This window comes from Lepidothrix coronata, unplaced genomic scaffold, assembly GCF_001604755.1.
Source record: "Lepidothrix coronata isolate B3197 unplaced genomic scaffold, Lepidothrix_coronata-1.0 Scaffold137, whole genome shotgun sequence".
NCBI lineage: Eukaryota > Metazoa > Chordata > Aves > Passeriformes > Pipridae > Lepidothrix > Lepidothrix coronata.
This window is the reverse complement of record NW_016690317.1, coordinates 1,424,020-1,437,174: the sequence shown is the minus strand read 5'-3', so window position 1 is coordinate 1,437,174 and position 13,155 is coordinate 1,424,020.

The window sequence follows — 13,155 nt, the reverse complement described above, 5'->3', positions numbered from 1 at the left end:
ATATTTTTCTTACTATTGTTATTATTGTTTCTCCAAAATTTGCTTTTAAAGATTAAAAAAAAAAAAATTATTGGCAGAGTTTCGCCTCGTTTCAATTTAATAAGGTGTTGATAAATCTGGGGTTGAAAAAGCAGCTCAGACTCGTCTCTGCTTGGTTCTCACACACGAATATTTGGATGTGCATCCAGAGAAACTCCATTTCCATTAACACAACTGCAAAAGCCCTGAGAGATCCCCCCAAACCAGAGGAAATTCAATCCAGTTGGCAGCGTAGCCAGTGCTGATTATATACACAAATCTTGCCTGCTTGCACATTATGCTCCTATTTTTAGATTTTTAGGAAACAAAGAGCCCTTATTAATGGCTATTTTCTTGTTTGGGGAGAAGGGAGGGGAATAATTCTGTTTATGTTTCTCCATCAGCCTGCTGGCTTGCACACAAAGCACTGAAGCAATTACACTGGCTGGAGCACTGGAGGAGAGACCCAGCAAACATCATTAATATGATTATTCATTTGCTTAATTCAGCTCTTTCTTCTCCCATTCCCAGAGACAGCACACCAAGGACCCCACGTGTCCCTGCCCTGGGGAGTGTAATTCCCATGGATGTTGGACACCTGCCCTCAGGGGAGCAGCACCCCAAGTTCCAGCAGGGAATATATTCCTAAAATCCAGCAAGAGATCCTCGAGCAGGAAGAGCACGGGGTGACCTAATCCAGCTGGAAAAGACCCAACTTTTCTAAGTTTGATTCTGTTGACAAAGCAGCCCAAAAACGAAGGATTCACAGAGAAATCCACGTTCTGAGAACCCTGAAGGTGAAATTTTCTCCTTGGACACTGATAAAAGGTCCCTCAGACCAACTTCATCCTCTCTCCTGAAAAGAGGTCCCTGGTGTTATGTACCATTAGATGTAATGATTTAGAACAGAATTCTCCAATTCAAAAGCAATAGGCTAGAAATATCTTCATTTTCAAAAGTCCTTAAGAGCCAGTTATTTCTGTACCATCAGTTGCTGCCTCAAAGCTGAATTTTCCAAGGCAGCTCTTAGATTTGGATTATAATTCCTACTATAAGCTCTTAGCAGCACAGAATATTTCAGTCTAAACAGTGATGGGGGAGCTAAAGCTTAATTTTTTAACAATCAAGACCTTGGGGGCAAGCAGGCCACGAAGGTTCATTCCTTTTCTTTTCCTCTCTCCTCCATTGTATCTCCAGTGTTTTTAGGAGGTAACTTCTACTAGAACAGTCTGACACAAGGTTCAGAGCAAGAAATGGGAATGCTTTTGATTTTTAGGTCAGATTCTGCTCCCACAGGCTGAGGAGAGCGATGAACAAGGCTGGGTCTGTGCACTGGTAAAGGGAATTATTTGCATTATATTGGTGTTATGCTTTGCCTTCTTTACATCCAGCCCTTCCTCCCACCCCATAAAACAACCCCTCACTTCTTCCCTGTTGCCCAAATTCCCCCAGGTATTTCAACCCCCTGTTTCTCTAAACCTGTTCAGATACCCACCTGGAGCAACTGGAAATTAAAAATACAGGATGGGGAGAGACGAAGCTCGTGACAATAAATAATATTAAATTGCACAAGGCTGAATCCACTGCACACTTGCAACCATCAGAACTGCTTGTACCAACCCAGCAGACGAGTTCTGTGCCTCTCTCCAGCTTTTGCAGGCTGGGGAATTGGAGTGGGCTGATTCCTCCTCTGGGGTCCCAGCAGCCCTCCCTGCCAAGGCCTGCAGAGCATCATTAAGGGATGTTGCAGGAAGGCTCAGAAGAACAGCCAGGAACACAGGAGCCATCCAGCAGCCACCACGTGTGGTGGGAGGGTTGTTTTATCCACCCCTTCACTTCACCCAGCGAGTTGTGATCTTCCCACAGTCACATCCCTCCCTGCAATCCTGCCCAGGGCATTATTGCCTCCTGATAATACAAAGCTTTGTGTGCACCTACAGAATGGAGAGAGATGCAGGGGAATTTGGGGGCTGGAGGGAGAGAATTTCAAACTAAACCTGAAAACAAGGAGTCCATGCAGAGCTATAAGAGAAAATCTTCTCCCCTCTGATCCCTACTCTGGATGTCACCTCCTCCTGTCCCACTTCCTTACACACACATCACTCTCCTTTCTGCCAGCACAGTATATTGAGGGGGGGATCACTTCAGTCATCACTTATTACAGGAGCTCAGTCATTTTAGGAAGCTCCACTGTGCCAGCACATTGGCTGCAAGACCATTTTTGACTCCAAGAGCCTGCAACCCAAACCAATCCCAGCTGAACAGCAAGACCTTCCCTTCTGTGAAATTTAAATTAAAAGGTGTTAGGAATAGTCATTTCACTCCCATAGTCTTCACCAATTAAGCCAAGTGTTCAATATGCTCGGCTTGCCCCTCTAATTTGGATTTTTCACCCACCCACGTGTTAACCCCAAAAACCTGAGCTTAAAAAATCACCACCATTGTTGCAATTTGCTCAGCTTAACACAAAGCAAGAGCGGGATGTCCTCTCCTGAACGGTGCTGCAAGGGGCTGCCCAGCCTGACCCTTCCTCATAATCCCCTGTAAATTCACCCAAAAAGTCATGAACTACACAATATTAGTTCTTACAGACTGACATATTTCCCTGATCTTTCACGAGCCACTTGGGGAAACAGTTTTCGCCTGATCTGAATGAAGAAGAAAAACAGTGATCCTAATCAACCGTTTACCCTCCGTGGCTTCCCTAAACAAATCTGGGAAAGAGCTTAAAGGCTTGGGAATATCCTCGACCCTGCTTGATGCACTGTAATAACCCTACCTAATTATACTGATATAAAAACTAATTGGAAAGATAGCAAATGTCAGGGTAAGATGCAAATTGTAGGGTGTTAATTGCTGAACAGGTGCTGGAATAGAATTAAATGAGCATCTTGATTAGGAGAGTGGAAAAAACAAATGTGGACCCCCGAAATCAAGTTGGCCACGTGAATTATTTAGCAGCCTCCTCGTACCAGCCAGAGGTCGTGTTGATGTGACCTCTGCTTTGTGATGGGTGGGCTGGCAAAACAATGGTGAACTCCAGGAGAAAACACGGCCTGGGAGAGCCAGGGAACGGTGCAACGAGGGACACCTTCCAGGGGAGAAGGGAGGAGGAGGTTTTATTGGGGACTTCTAGGTGGGAAACGTGCTAGAGGGCAGTTTTCCATGAAGATAATTGGAGTGGCACACACTGGTCCTAAAGAACTCACAGGTGATCCCACCCGGGCCTGGCAAGCACAGAAAAAAGGCTGCTGCCCTTTACAGCAAATATTTGGGAATATGAATCATGGGCCGAATAAAAATGGTCTGGGAGGCAGGTTTTGTGTTTGCACAGAAGAGGAATTTCACCCCCAGCCAGAAGCTCTTGGGTGTCACCACCGTGGCAGTAAATTTTTTTCACACAGACCCTCCAAAAGCCATCTCACGTTTCAGGTGCCACTCACTGACCAGCAAACAGGTCAGATCAAATGACATCAATTAGAACCAGCAGCCTGGAAATGAGAGACCCCCATCGTTAGCAGGGATTATTTGGGGCATAAGAGGAGAATAATTCTCGTGAAGGATTTCATCCAGCTTCAGTTATCCCTAATTTTTTTTAATCTGAGATTACTTTTTTCTTGGTGATCACATTAGAACGTTGCAAGAGCATCCTGGGGGTAGAACAAGGTTTTAGAAAGCAAAACTTCTTATCTTTAAAGACAGTTTCAACAAGTGACAAAACAAAACCTACTGAAGTGTTTTGCCAGCTAGGAGAAAATGGTGAGGAATTTTGGAAGCCAATTTTTTTTAAAAGCTACTGAAAATATTTAAATGGTTATTCAGTTTCATGAATTACCTTATAATGTATCAGATTGGTTCAAACAACTGTGGGATGGGGAGAAAGGAGACCTTTTCCACTGAGTCCCAATGAATAAAAACATTTCCATGGAGGGCAGCACTCACTGTGAGGTGCAAGTTGAAATGATTGTATTATTTTAGGAGCAGCTACAGACTCAGCCTAGAGCAGGATTTTAGGCACTGTACAAAGTCAAAGCACAAACCCCCTTCATTCCAGAGCTTCCTAAAGAGAAAGGATGGAGAAGGAAAGGCTGAAACACAACAAAACCAGCCCAGTTGTCTTGGACAGGCTGAAAATATCAGGAGCCTAAAAGAGATCTTTAAATTGATATAAGCAAGAACCCAATTTGAAGCTTTTAATGCAACCAGTGAAAGGCAGAGGAGCCACAGAATAAAAGCTGGATCTCAACTTTTTGGTACATACTAACAAACCACTCACTCTGTCCTTTCAGGAGCTGCATTCCCAAGTGCTCCTGCAACTCCAGACTAATTCTCCATTAAACACCAAACTCCAGCGTATTTTGCAGAAGGCAGAACACAGCAGAGCTCGTCCAGACGATAAGACATGATTCCTAACGTGGCTCTGACAGCAGGCAGAGGTGGGAACACAACCACCTGTGTCCCAGCCAGCTCCTCAAGAGGAAAAGCAGCTTGCACAGGAGGACAGCCAGGGACACAAAGAGACACGGAGCATCCGAGTTCCAGGGCCATTTTGCCCCCCCAAACACCGGAATACTCAACATAAAGGTACCTGCAACAGTGGCAGGTGGTTAAAAAAGGCACATTTCTGCTCTGAGAAATGCCAGAAAGGGATAACGTGCTGCTCCAAGGAGGGTCTGCAGACAGGTAAAGGATGTGCTGCTCTCACTAAGGGGCAGGGACCAGCTCAGAGGAGATGAAACACTTCACCCAGACCTCTGGGGACCAGGGGGGAGGGAGGTTACGACCCCAAAATTCGGTTTATGGCCCTAAGACCTGCAGTTCCCTCTGTATCCTGGATAGACCCCCGGGCAGAGGAGGGTGGGGTGGGCATCGAGCTGCCCCCTCGGGCTCCTGGCAGGGAAACACCAACTCCTTCCGTGCCCCTTCCCTCCTGGAGCCCCCACTGCTCCCCAGGGAGCTGCCAGTCTCAGGCTGTATTTTCTGCAGGCTCACACTGAGTGCTTCAGGCTGGGCTGAAAGCAGCAGGAGGGAGAAACTCAGGGAAAACTCAGGGAAAACTCACTCAGGGAAAACTCACTCAGGGAAAACTCAGGGAAAACTCAGGGAGTTTTCCACCTTCAGCTCTGGGTCTTGGAGGGGAAGAGCTGCAGCTCAAACCCAGTTGTGCCTCCAGTGGCCTCAGGGTCACTGGGACCTGCGGAGGGGACCCCAAATTTATCTGGGGGGAGAAGGAGAAGGTGATGATGGCAGAGAGACTCAATGGGTGTAGGGTTAAGCTGAGCAAAATCCGGGGAGTCTGGAACAATCCTGGAGGTTTTGTACATGGGAATGGTCACAGCTGTGTTCAAACAGCTCATGGAACAGCTCCAGATTTCTTAGATGGAGAAAAATAATGTACAGGAAAGACACATTATTATTATTATTATTATTATTATTATTATTATTATTATTTTAAAGGCTAAAACTTCACCACCCCCCAGCTCCAGCAATGGTAAAGGGAAATCCTTCACATGCCACAGACCTGAAGCACAGAAACATTCCTGAGCTCACAAAACTCATGCAGGAGCTACCAAATGCTAGGATTAAAGAGATAACTCTACATTAAATCCCTTTTTTGACATATACAGTCCAATCCTTTGTTGCATGATGACATCTTTATGATGATGTAATTCCTCCCCCCCCATGTCAGCACACACCTCACCCTCATCCCTATTTTTAGCTGCTCATCTCAGCTGCTTTTTGCCTCTTTCTCAGCCTAATTATCAGTCCTAATCCTCCAGCCAAGATTCCTAATCCAGTATTAAACCTCAAAGCCCAGTTTTCCTCACCAGAAGTACCATTTTCCCACACTGCCTGTAAGAGGATGCTCCCAAAATATGCCCATTATACCCACAAGTGTTCCAGGCAAGGATCTAAACTGTCTCAGCTGCACAGCAATTCCCATTAACCAAAGAATTGGAACCCATGCTGCTCTAAACCCAGCTTTGATCTGCATAAATATATATATATTTATAGATGATATATATTTATATATTTATATATATTTATATTTTGTGTGTAGATTTATATATGTTTATATAAAATAAATGAAAAATTTAATAAATCTCAAGAAATACATAAAAATAAATTTCTCTTCTATATATATTTTTAGTTTGTTTTTTTTTTAATATATATTTTAGGCAATCTATTGGGCAGGGCTACTGTCCTGCTTGTGTTGTTTGGCTAAAGGGAAAGGACTGACAGTGACACTTTGTGAAGGCACCAAAGCTGGAAAATGAGAGAACCAGATGTCCCTGAAGGAATGCTGGGAAATGCTTGAGATAAAGGGGAAGGAGGGAGAGGGGAAAAAAAATAAAAATAAAATAAAAACCACCTTTAACCAAAACATCCCAGAGGATATTTTTTTTTTTGGAGGTTCCATGTCAACAAGTGACACTGACACAACACTGGATACTTTTTTTCCCCCCCTCTTTAGCAGAGGAATTTTGACTGAGCAGAGGAGACACCTCTCAGCTTTATCAATCATCTAAATCAGAGCTTTCAGTTTTAAGTTCATGTGAACATGAGAATCCCAAGTTTTACTTTTTCCAGGAAAAATAAAAAGGAAGCTTCAAGAACTTGAAGTTCTTGAATGGAAGATATCCATTGTGTATTTTCTGTAGTTTCTTGCAGAAAGTTAATAAATGTGAAAGGAAGCAGAAGCCCAGACATCAAATCTTTGCAGTTTCCCTTTTCTTTTCAGGCCTTAGTTTAAATGAAATAATTACAGACGTGCTCCTTATAATACCCAGTGCTAATTGCTTTGCTGAACTGGGATCCATTCGAAATAACTTTTTATCAGCGTTGCAGAAGAAAACCTAAACACACCCCTTAAAAAAATAATTAAATCCAATTTCTATTGGCATCAGCACTGGGCTTAAAGGCTAATTTCTTTATGATTTTGTGTGTTCAGTGTGTCGTGGCTTTAAACACCTCTTTAATCACCTTTCCTATGCCCCCTCTTTTCAGACACTCAAGGATCTTCCTCCAGGGTTTGGTTTGGAAAAGGAACTTGTGTCTCTGCCTGATGCAGAGGTCCCTGGTGCTGTTGTGGTTTCCCAGCCCAGCTCTGGGGTGCAGAGCAAGGCAATTATTTTTCCCCCCCCCCTTTCTGCCACGAGTCTCCTGCACAGAACTGCAGAGATCAAGGCGAGGACCCAGAGGGGAAAAAGCAAGCAGTGGAAAACTTTTCCCCTGGAGCCAAAACTAGAGCAAGGCAGCACCTGCAATAATCAGGCTGAAAAGCAGCTCGGGGGCAGCGAGGGTGGGAAGCACAAGGAATGGACAACATCTGCACTGGTGGCACATCCCACGGAGAAAATCCACTGGTTCTTTGAGGGAAACATTGGGAACACGAGGGAAGGACTGTCAGAGGAGCAGCTCCCCACAGGCTACACCCAAAATTCTTCCATGCTTTGGATTTTACTTTTCTTTTTCTTTATAGATAGATAGATAGATATTTAAGTATATAGATATATAGATATATAGGTATATAGATATTTAGATATATAGATATATAGATACATAGATATAAAGCCACCTCCAGAATACTTGAACACAACCTTGCCCCTGCTTCTGCTGCCATTAAGTGAAGATTTGACGGGGATTTTTATGAGATAAAAACCCAACCCCATCACATGTTGTGTCACAGAATGTTCTGAGTTGGAAGGGACCCACAGGGATCATCGAGTCCAGCTCTCAAGTGAAGGGCCCATGCAGGGGATTGAACACATATAAACAGGGGTTGTTCTCTTCTGTGATAAATAAAAAATAAATAAATCCCCAGTCAGCGTGGGAAATGCCATTTTGTGGGGAAAAGAGCTTTCTGCCAACTCCTGGCAGCCACTGGGAGCTCCTGAGAGGGGCAAGTGGTTCCAGCCACCACAGAACAATCAGTTGCCACTTCATTTTATTTTATTTCCTTGAAACAGCCTTTGCAAGAAGACACAAACCCACGCAGGGAAGAGCCTTTTGCCTAATGGGCTCCCAGTCCCCGAGACTCAAATAAGCTGAGTGCTTAAAAACAACTGGGGAGCCACAGTAAAAGATGGAAAATTATTGCTTCCTGTCATGGCCAAATATTAAACACAGCACACACCTAATGGCTCTATCACTCCCCAGGGAAGGAGCTTTATGAACAATAAAATCCCAGCAGACTTGCACTGTTTGGACTTAGAAGCCTCATTATGGGCTCACTGATCCAACACAATTTACAAGCTCCGTGGACTCCACTTGAAGGGAAAGCCACCAAATGTGGAGCTCTGAGTGGAAAGCCCGTGGAGAAATCAGCATTTATTGGTGAAGGAAATGAGCAGGGGAGTGTGGAGAGAAAAGGAAAAATAAAACGAAGGGGAAAGAAGGAGAAAAGAAAAGGTGGGTTGGATGACAGCGGCGTGTCAGAGATCCAGATCAGGGAGAAAAATGGGAATGTGAATTACAGCTGCAGAGAGGAAATGCAGTTCCAGGCCGTGCTTCCATGGTGGAACACACATGACTTGGATCCCACTCCTCACTGTGTCACAAACTCTGCCTCCTACATCATCTTGGGCAGCCCATGTAAACCCTTAATGGCTTTAAAATTACACCTCCAGCTGACTTTAGAACAAGCTTCAGATATCCATTAGATATTTTCAGTCTCAGTCCTGCCTTCATTTTATAAGGACTTTGGGTGATGTTCCAAGCAGGACAAGTGATTTCATCCCCTTCCTGGAAGCAGGAGACACTAACTGGGAGGGTCTGAAAGCAGGAGCACGTTAACTGGGAGGACTCCTCCAGGGGTGAAGCTCTGGCTTCAGAGAGCCTGAAATCCTGGGATGTTTACAGGGTAGGAAAAATCTATGAGATCCCCCCAGAAACAGATGGTGAGAGCAACACCCGAGGAAGGGCTGGAGAGAACCAAAAGGTTCAAAAGGAAAGCGAGAGGCAGCAACAAAAAGAGGTTGGGGCGGATGAAGTGACAAGTCCATAAAACCGGGTCTAGACAGAGGCCGAGGGGAAGGCAAAAGTGATAAGGAAGAGTATTTCAGGTCATAAATACACAGGGGATGCTTTGATTAGGATGCAAATACTGTGGAATATTGTTTTTTTCATTGATGGGTGCAGATGGATCCAGGCAAACACAGACCCACTCCCAAAAAGCTGAGTTGTGGAGGTCCCGTGTCACACACGACTGCTCCACATGCCCAGAATTTCTTCTGTGCTGTTTGCACAGTGACTTTGTCCTCAGCTTCTATTCCCAGAGGTGCTTTGGTTCATGGGAAACTTGTATTCCATTCCCCTTTCCACTACTACCAAACCCATTGATTGCAGTGGCTCCTCACACGGCTCTGCAGCCCCTCAACCTCCTCACTCACTTTTCATGAGCCCAAACTGCATCAAATTCCCCTCATTGCAGGGACACAGCTCCAATTTAAAAGGGGACAAAGGGTTTTCCTGCACTGTGTTTAAACTCTGCTCAGAACTTTGCCTTGCTCAGGCAGGACTTACCCAGCCAGCACCATCAGTGTTTTTATCTCAGCTAAAGCACAACTAATCTAACAAGATTGGAATTCGTCCATGCTTGTGTCCAAACTGCTCTAAAGCATCATGGAAGCTTATCAGATTTATGCAGAATTGCTAAAATCCTTTGGGTCTTGTCTTCACTGGGCTTATTTTCCTAAGGCTTCCAGGCAGTAGTAGCAATATATTTCTTTAAATTGTATAATATGTCCTTGCTTAGACTTCCCCATGTTTCCCCTGCAGTTCTCGAACCAGAACATGAGCTGAGTGATCCAGTCACAGATTCAGTGGAGCTGAAGTGATGAACATTGCTTGAGAATCCCACAAATACAGGTTTTTTTTTCCCCTACAACACATCCCAAAAAGCATCTCTGGGGTGAGGTGCCCGGGATGAAAGGGCTGCACAGTCACAGTGCCAGCACATGGTACAGAACAACAGTGCAAAGGAGGTTCCAGCTCTGCCTAATTCCCCAGTAAATCTGTGCTTGAAACCAGCAGCGATTTAAACTCATTTATTTCCTGCTTCCTTGCAGAAGCAGCAACACCCTCAGCAACCAACCAGTCTTGGGGGGGAGAGTAACTTCTTAAATCCTTCCAAAACCATCTCCACTGCAACAGCAGCAGTTTCCCACATCACACAGTGTTGCCACACATCAATTCTCAGCACATGTACCTTTGAGTTACCAGAGAAAAGCAGGTACACACGTGGTTTAGAGTTAAACAGAGACTCTGGGAATGGCTAGAAAAATACAGGGAGCAGAACCCTGGACTTCCACGGACCAAACCAGCCCATTTTCATTTTTCTAGCGCACTCAAAAAGATGTTTGAGCTTCTTTTGACTCGCCAGCTTGCTGGAAAATCTGTTGTCTGTCGACATGAAATGAAAAACACGAAGTGACACAAGCTAGTCACCAGTTTAGTCCATTTACAAGCTCTAAGTGTTTGCACACATCAAAAATTTCAAGATGTTTTGGACAGCAAACTAGTAAAGAATTTTCTTTTTTTGCCTTAAAGAGGGGAGAGGGGAAAAAAAAAAAAAAGAAGAAGCAAACAAACAAATTAGGCACTAAGAGAAGCACTTGTCAAATGGCTGGGATAGTGCACTTTGAGTTACTGACTCCCCACAAACATCCAGTCTACTAAAAAATTCATAAAGAGACAGATGGCACAACAGCAGCTCTTTGCAGGAGAGCAGGGTTTAGCAGGGAACAAAGGACTGGGGCTCCCTAGGACAAGAGGAGGGATCATTGTAGGTTTGGGGGGCTTGGAAGGGGGGACTGGAGCACACAGGGGGCTGAGGGGGGCTGTGTGGATTGTGGCTCCTGGTCTCACCCCAGAGCAGCAACAGATTTGAGATGTTTATTCCACCTTGGCAGGCTCCCAGGGAGCAGGAGAACGGAGCAGAGCAAGGAAATTGAAGTTGGAAATCGGATTTTTGAGGGTCTCAAACTGCGACACAATGGGACCCTGCCACGGAGGTTAAACCCTCCTGGCAGCACAAACATGAACAACAAAACCAAAAACTCCTGTTCAAGGGCCTCAAACCACTTTCCACAGCCAGGTGAACACTAATACTTGGCTTTGAGGGGGAAACTGAGGCAGGGATTTGTGTGACTTGGGGGAACAGGGCAACTCTGGGGCAGTGGGAATGGGATCCAGATCTCTCCATTCAGGCTGTTCTGCCCCTGAACTTTGGGAAACAACCTTGTGTTACCCAGTGGTTTTGGGGCTCAGCCCAAAAGGGCATTTATTCTGGATAAAGGGATGATGGATGGAAGGGATAAATCCCGGATGGAAGAGATGAAGTCCTTTTCAGATGGCTGAGATCAAGAGGAAAGAAGGGGAAAGAGAAATAAAGAAAAAGGGAAGAGAAACAGGATGGCCAGAATTCTGCACTTAGGTCAAGTTAGATCCTTCCAAGTGAAAGATGCCATTTTTAGGGATGGGGAATTGTGGATGGAGGGGCACACACACACCCCCCCCAGAAGATGTAAAGCCCAGCCCTGTTGTGGTGGACACCTCACACAGAGCACTTGGACACTGCAGGTCCCAGGGTTGGAGGCTGCCAACAGCTGCCTTTCCAAAGGGAGCTTTAGTGCCTGTGAAAGGTGCCAGGGATCCAGGGAGAGTGCCAGGGATCCAGGGAGGGTGCCAGGGATCCAGGGAGGGTGCCAGGGACCCAGGGAGAGTGCCAGGGATCCAGGGAGAGCTCCCTCCTCTGCTCATCCATCCAGCAGGTAGGGCAGGGAGCAGCAGGGAAGGAAACCTCCATCCCTGGTTCCCCGATTGTGCAGGAAGGGCTGGACCCCCACGGCCCAGGAATGTCATCCAGGCTCCTCTGCTTCTTCCCAGAGATGCTGACAAGCTGCCAGCTGTGCTCATGGCTTGGAATGGGTGGGTTTTTTGTTAAATAATAACCATAAACCCCTAAATGCTGAGAGCACGTGCCAGCTGATGGATGCTGCAGTTCCCCACCCCCTGAAACCAGTGTGCCCAGTGCTCAGCTGGTGCCAGGCAATGCCATCTAACCCTCACTGAGATGAGCCCATCCCAACCCACAGGGACACTCCCCACACCCCAACAATCCCCTCCAACCCCACCCACCTGCCCCACGATAAATAAACAAGTAAAATGTGGTAACAAGACACCTTAAAAAAATAAATCACAATAAATAAATAAGTATAATGTTGTAACAACACACATTAAACTCCTTATGGGACAACCAGGAAGAGTTTAGGATAAAAGCAGGAGGGATTGGACTCGAGGTTCAGGCTGGGAAAGCATCTGAGCTGAATGATTTTGTTCCACGAGCCCAAAGACAGCAGAAGACCAAGAAGGCAGAGCCTACAGAGGGCTTGTGCTCAGTTTGTTGGGCTGTTCCCAGTAATTTCCCCCGCAGCAACAAAAAAATCTGTCCCACCCCAGTGATGCTGCATTTTTATTGCAATTAAAGCATTTCCTTTGAATTGCCTAAAACTTTCTTTTGATTCTTAAGAGGCTTCGTTTGACTCACATAGAAATGTCTTTTGACTGTTTCTCTCTGTTAGGAAGGGGGGAAAAAAATAATAAAAAAAAGAAGAGCAAATAAACTGTTCAACCAAAAAAGTCACCCAATTCTCCCCAGTACCTTGGAGGCTTCAATTAGATCACAGTCTCAGTAAACTCATTAAAGCACCAAGGGTAACAAGCACACGAAATGACCTTCTCTAAAGAGCTTAAATCTTCAAGAAACACAAAGAAAATAAAAATCAAAAGATCGCTCCCGTTTGATGAATGGGGAATTTCTACCCTAAGCCACACAGATCACCTAAAATCAGAGAGAAAATCTGCAGTAAAGTGAGGAATTAAGTTAATTTGTAGCATCCACGACCTCTTAACCCTAACACCAAGTTCCTTGTTATGTGCATAACTGAGGTGGGAAAGGCAACAAACTAAATAATTATGATCTAGGCTGGAGAAAACACAGTTTTCATTTGGAAGCATCACCTTTAAAAGAAGGAGCTTCCACCCTTCTGTCCAAAAGCCCTCCAACCCCTCCACTTCAAATCCCTTTCTGTGCTTCCAATAAAAGAAATATCAGAAAAATCACACTCTGATTTC